Source organism: Panthera leo, chromosome B3 (genome assembly GCF_018350215.1).
Source record: "Panthera leo isolate Ple1 chromosome B3, P.leo_Ple1_pat1.1, whole genome shotgun sequence".
Lineage (NCBI taxonomy): Eukaryota > Metazoa > Chordata > Mammalia > Carnivora > Felidae > Panthera > Panthera leo.
In genome coordinates this window covers 49210970-49218243 of record NC_056684.1, presented here as the reverse complement: position 1 = coordinate 49218243, position 7274 = coordinate 49210970, and positions in this window count along the sequence as shown.

The window sequence follows — 7274 nt, the reverse complement described above, 5'->3', positions numbered from 1 at the left end:
TGTAGACTTAGGGAACTCAGCAACTCCATAAAGTGTAATAACATTTGTATCATAGGAGTCCTAGAAGATGAAGACAGAGAAAAGGGCGCAAGAAGCACAGAGAACTCCCATTAAATTCACCAACAACTATCCATCACCAAGACATATCATAATCAAATTCACAAAAGACATAGTCAAGGAAAGAATCCTGAAAGCATCAAGGGAAAAAAGTCCTTAACCTACAAGGAAAAACAGTTAGGTTCACTACAGATATGTCCACAGAAACCTGGCAGGCCAGAAGGGAGTGGCATGATATAGTCAACGTGCTGAAGGGAAAAAATATGCAGCCAAGAATACTCTATATAGCAAGGCTATCATTCAGAATAGAAGGAGAGATAGTTTCTGAGACAAAGAAAAACTAAACAAGTTTGCAATCACTAAACTAGGCCTGCAAGAAATATTAAAGGGGACTCTTTGAGTGGGGGAAAAAAAGGACCAAAAGCAACAAAGACTAGAAAGGAACAGAGAACATCACCAGAAACACAACTTTATAGGTAACACAAAGGCATTAAATTCATACTATCAATAATTACTCTGAATGTAAATGGACTAAATGCTCCAATCAAAAGACATAGGGTATCAGAATGGATTAAAAAACAAGCATATATTCTGCCTCTTAGAGACTCACTTTAGATCTAAAGACACCTGCAGACTGAAAGTGAAGTGAGTGCCTGGGTGGTTCAGTCGGTTAAGTGTCCAACTTCAGCTCAGGTCGTGATCTCACCGCTCATGAGTTGGAGCTCTGCATTCCACTCTGTGCTGACAGCTCAGAGCCTAGAGCCTGCTTTGGATTCTGTGTCTCCCTCTCTCTCTGCCCCTCCCCCACTCGTGATCTGTCTCTCAAATAAATAAATGCTCAAAAAAAAATTTTTAAAGAAAAAAGAAAAAAAAAAGAAAGTGAAGGGATGGAGAACCATCTATCATGTTAATGCACATCAAAAGAAAGCCCGAGTAGTCATACTTATAACAGACAAACTAGATTTTAAAACATACTGTAACACAAGATGAAGAAGGGCACTATATCATAATAAAGGGGTCTATCCAACAAGAAGATCTAACATTTTAAGTACTTATGCCCCCAACTTGAAAGAACCCAAATATATAAATCAATAACCAACATAAACACATTGATAATAACACAATTATGGTAGGATACTTAGCATCCCACTTACAACAATGGACAGATCTAAGCAGATCAAAAAGGAAGTAATGCCTTTCAACGACACACTGGACCAGATGGACTTAACAGATCTATTCAGAGCATTGCATCTTAAAGCAACAGAATACACATTCTTCTTGAGTACACATGGAACATTCTCCAGAATAGATTACATACTGGTCACAAATCAGCCCTCAACAAGTACAAAGATCTAGATTATACTATGCATATTTTCAGACCACAACACTATGAAACTTGAAGAAAAATTTTGGAAAGACCACAAATACATAGAGGTTAAAGAACATCCTACTAAAGAATGAATGCATTAACCAGAAAATTAAAGAAGAAATTGAAAAGTACATGGGAGCAAATGAAAATGAAAACATGACAGTCCAAAACCTTTGGGATGCAGCAAAGACAGTCGTCAGAGTGAAGTATATTGCAATTCAGGCCTATCTCGAGAAGCCAGAAATGTCTCAAATATACAACCTAATCTTACACCTAAAGGATCTAGAAAAGGAACAACGAATAAAGCCTAAAGCCAGGAGAAGAAGAGAAATAATAGGATTAGAGCAGAAATAAATGATATAGAAACAAACAACCAAAAAAAAAAAAAAAAAGGTAGAACGGATCAATGAAACTAAGAGCTGGTTCTTTGAAAGAATTAATAGAATTGATAAACCCCTAACCAGACTTATCAAAAAGAAAAAGATCCAAATAGATAAAATCACGAATGAAAGAGGAGAGATCAGAACCAACACCACAGAAATACAAACAATGTGAGAGAATATTACAAAAAATTATATGTCAATAAATTGGGCAATCTGGAAGAAATGGACAAATTCCTAGAAATGTACAAACTATCAAAACTGAAACAGGAAGAAATAGAAAATTTGAATAGATCTATGACCAGAAAATAAATTGAATCAGAAACCAAAAATCTCCAACAAACAAAATACCAGGGCCAGATGGCTTCCCAAGGGAATACTACCTGACATTTCAAGAAGGGTTAATATCTGTTCTTCTCAAACTGTTCCAAAAAGTAGAAATGGAAGGAAAGGTTTAAAACTCATTCTATGAAGCCATCATTACCTTGATTCCAAAACCTAAGACCCCACTAAGAAGGAGAATTACAGGCCAATATCCGTGATGAACATAAATGCAAAAATTCTTCTTTGTGTATTAATTATAGACTCAAGACATAACACTGATGACTGAATTAACATACATTTAGAAGGGTGTATGGTTTAGGCCTCAACTATAAAGATTTTAGAAAAACTTAATTTTCTCAAGTATCCCCCAGAGTCATACCATTCAAGAAATATATGGCTTCCTAAACTTGAGCCACTTTCAGATATTTCTTTATTCATTGAATTGGTATAAGCATTTGTTAAGGTTTCAGGCATCATTTGTCTTTTGCCAGTATCAAATGAGATATTGGATTGTATCCGAGCAATCTGCAGTTTCTATAAATACTTGATAAGGTCTACTTTCTCTATTGAAAATGGAAAGTCACTTGGACTGTGGTAGAAAATTTTATTTCTATTCAAAAAGAAACAAGTATTTTGCCTGCTTACTCTGTTTTTCTGGATTCTAGTACTTCTAACATTACATGACATTATATCATGCAAAGGAACTTGAGTTTTCCAACTTCACATCTTACAGATAAAGACACAGACCTGCAAAGCTTAAAGGATTTGTGCAGAGTTATATAGCTAACCGGTGGCAAATTAGGACTGAATCCACGTTTTTTGATTTCTAGTTAAATGTAAAGATTTCTACACAATGTTTCTGTACCACTTATTTACTGTGATCTTGGATAAGTTGCTTAACCTCTCTATGCTCTGGGGCTAATAATACTGTGGCAGCTTGTTCAGCTGTCCAGCCCCATATCTCCTCAGCCTCCCTCAGATTTCAGAAAGCTGTGATGTACAATTTTGTGGGAGTTTAATGTCATCTTAGGCTGAGTATTCCACCTTAAACATCCATTGCCTACCCTTTCCATTCATTCCCTTCCCTCTTCTTTGTCATCCAAAGGGAAAAGGAGGTGCTCTCAGAAGTCAAGCAAGGTCTGGCCATTTATATTCTGAAGTTTATTTTTTAAATGAACAAATTCTAGAACAAGTTTCAAACATATTTTATACTGTGGATGAATGAACATCTTATTTCAATCCCATCCAAGTATTTTTGTAACTAAGTGAATAAGTTTATTTGAAAATAACACCAAAAATCTAAATGTGAAGGGTTTTGCGCATGTGAGCCTAAGGCAAAAAATTCCACCTAGTCCAAAGATCTATAGCCAGGATTCTGTTGAGGAACAGCTACCGTTCTGCCTCTCTTCTCCACCTCAGCCCTGAGAAGGAAATGGGTAATACTCTGTTTACTTCATTATGGGTTCTAGAATGTAATGTATGCCACATCCTTTTCCTAAATTATGCCTTATCAAGATCCCCCTCTATTAATAATAGTAGATTAAATTACAGCCAATCCTCATCATTCACAGAATCCGTATTCGTAAATTCACCTACTCATTAAATTTATTTGTAATACCCAAATTAGTATTTGGGGCACTTTGAAGCTCATTCATGGACATGCACATAACCATAAAAACTTTGAGTTGTATCATGGACTAGTTCTCAGCCAAAGTTGAAAGAGGCACTGCCCTGCGTCTTATTTTAGCTCTCATACTAGAGAAAAATTACTGAAATAAAAATCTGATTCTTTGAAAAGATCAATAAATTTAAAAACCAGACCAAGTGAGAAAGCAAGAAGTACCAATATCACAAATGAAAGAAGGAGTATTACTACAGATTCTACAGACAGTAAGGATAATAACAAAATGTAAATGAACAACTTTATACCAAAAAGAACCCAACAACTTAGATGAAATGGAAAAAAATTCTTGAAATAAACAAACTACCCAAGCTCACTTAAGAGTAAATACATTATTTGAATAGCCCTAGATCCATTAGTGAAATTTAATCCATAGTTTAAAACCTTCCTGGGTGGGGGGAGGCAGCCATATTCAGATGATTTCACTAGTGAATTCTATCATGCATTTTAAAAAGTAAACTCTTGCAGAAAATATGAGGAGGAACACCCCTGCAAATAATTTTATGAGGCAAGCATTACCTTTATGCCAAACCAAAGAAATCATAATAAAGCATAACTTCAAATAGCAGTCATGAATATATCCACTATTATCATTATTATTATTGAGAGAGAGTGTTATTGGAGGAGAAGGGCAGAGGGAGAGAGAAAGAGAATCTTCAATAGGCTCCACACTCAGCAGGGAGCCTGACATGGGGCTCAGTGCCACAACCCTAGGATCAAGATTCAGGCACTCAACCATCTAAGCCACTCAGGAGCCCACATATCCACTGTTATTGCTAAAGTTAAAATTCACATACATTGCTAATAGGAATACAAAGTGATACAACTACTTTGGAAAATATTTTTGTAAATTGTTAGATAAAGTTATATGTATTTGTCACATTGGTTAGCAATTCCATTACTAGGTAATAACCCAAGAGAATTGAAAACATATTTCTAAAGGTTTATAAACATGTGAATGTTTACAGCAGTTTTATTGTGCAATAGTCAAAAACTGAAAACAACTCAAATGTCCATCAACAAGTAAATGAATAATGAAAACGCAATGGTCCAAAACCTCTGGGCTGCAGCAAAAGTGGTTCTAAGTGGGAGGTTTTATCAATATAGGGCTGCCTCAAGAAGAAAAAAAAAAATCTCAAATAAACAACCTAACTTTCCACCTAAAGGAGCTAGAAATAGAACAACAGAGACACTTGGGTGACTCAGTCAGTTAAGCATCTGACTCTTGATTTTGGCTCAGGTCATGATCTCACAGTTTGTGAGATCAAGCCCTGTGTCTGACTCTGTGCTGGCAGCCAGAGCCTGCCTAGGATTCTCTCTCTCCCTCTCTCTCTCTGCCTCTCCCCCATTCTCTCTCTCTCTCTGTCAAAATAAATTCAAAAATAAAATAAGCTTTACATTTTAAAGGACAGCAAACAAAATCTAAAACAGCAGAAGGAAAGAAATAATAAATATTAGAGCAGAAATGGTTGATATAAAACTAAAAGAAACTACAGAACAGACCAATGAAATTGGAAAATGATTCTTTGAAAAGAGGATCAATAAAATTGATAAACCTCTAACCAGACTTATCAAGACAAAAATAGAAAGGACTCAAATAAATAAAATCACAAATCATAGAGGAGAAATAACAACCAACACCACAGAAATACAAACAACAATAAGAGAATATTATGAGCAATTATATGCCAACAAATTGGACAACATACAAGAAATGGATAAATCCCAGGAAATATATAGATTCCCTAAACTGAAACAGGAAGAAATAGAAAATTTGAACAGACTGATAACTACCAAAGAAATTGAGTCAGAAAACTCCTAACAAACAGAAGTCCAGAATGAGATGGCTTCACAGTGAATTCTACCACACATTTAAAGAAGAGTTAATACCTATTCATCTTAAACTAATCCAAAAATGTAAAAGGAAGAAAAACTTCCAAATTCAGTCCATGAGGCCAGCATTACCTTGATACCAAAACCAGATAAAGACACTAATAAAAAAGAGAACTATAGATCAATATCCCTGATGAACATAGATGTATAATTTTTCAATATAATATTAGCAAACTGAACTCAACAATATCTTTAAAAAAAATTCACTATCATCAAGTGGGATTTATTCCTGGGCTCTAAGGGTGGTTTAATATTTGCAAATCAATCAATATGATACATCACATCAACAGGAGAAATGGTAAGAACCATATGATCATTTCAATAGATGCAGAAAAAGCATTTGAGAAAGTACAATGTTCATTCATGATAAAAATCCTCAACAAAGTAGGTTTAGAGGGAACATAACCAACATGATAAATACCTTATATGAAAAACCCACAGCAAATATCATACCAAAGGGGGGAAAACTGAGATCAATAACACAACAAAGATGTCCACTCTCTCCACTTTTATTCAACATAGTCCTGAAAGTCCTAGACACAGCAATCAAACCAAAAAAAGAAACAAAAGACATTCAAGTTGGTAAGGAAAAAGTAAAAGTCACTATTCACAGATGAAATGATACTCTATATAGAAAATCCTGAAGACTCTACTAAAAACTGCTAGAACTGATAAACAAATTCAGTAAGGTCGCAGGATGCAAAATCAATATACAAAAAATGTGTTGCATTTCTATACAGTAATAATGAAGCAGCAGAAAGAAAAATTAAGAAAACAATCCCACTTACAAATGCACACAAAATAATAAGATACCTAGGAATAAACCTAACCAAAGAAGGGGAAGACCTGTACTCTGAAAACTATAAAAAAAACTAATGAAAGAAATTCAAGATGACACAAAGAAATGAAAAGATATCCCATCCTCATGGATTGGAAGAAAAAACACTGTTAAAGTTTCTATACTACTCAAAGCAATGTAGTCTATTTAATGCAATCCTTATCAAAATACCACCAGAACTTTTCACAGAACTAGAACAAACAATTCTTAAATTTTTGTAGAACCACAAAAGACCCTGAATAGTCAAGGTAACCTTGAAAAAGAAAAGCAAAGCTGGAGGCGTCACAATTCTGGACTTCACATTATATGACAAAGCTGTAGTCATCAAAACAGTATGTTATGGCCACAAAAAAAAAAAAATAGACATATAGATCAATAGAACAGGATAGAAAATCCAGAAATAAACCCACAATTATATGGTCAATTAATCTTCGATGAACAAGGAAGGAATATCCAATGGGGAAAAGACAGTCTCTTCAATAAATGGCGTCAGGATAACTGGACAGCAACATGCAAAAGAATGAAACTGGACCACTTACTTACACTATACACAAAAATAAATCCAAAATGGATGAAAGACCTAAATTTGATACAGGAAACTATAAAATCCTTGAAGAGAATACAGGCAGTAACTTCTTTGACATTAGCTGTAGCAATGTTTTTCTAGGTATGTTTCCTGGGGGTGGGGAAACAAAAGCAAAAATAAACTATTGGGATTACATCAAAATAAAA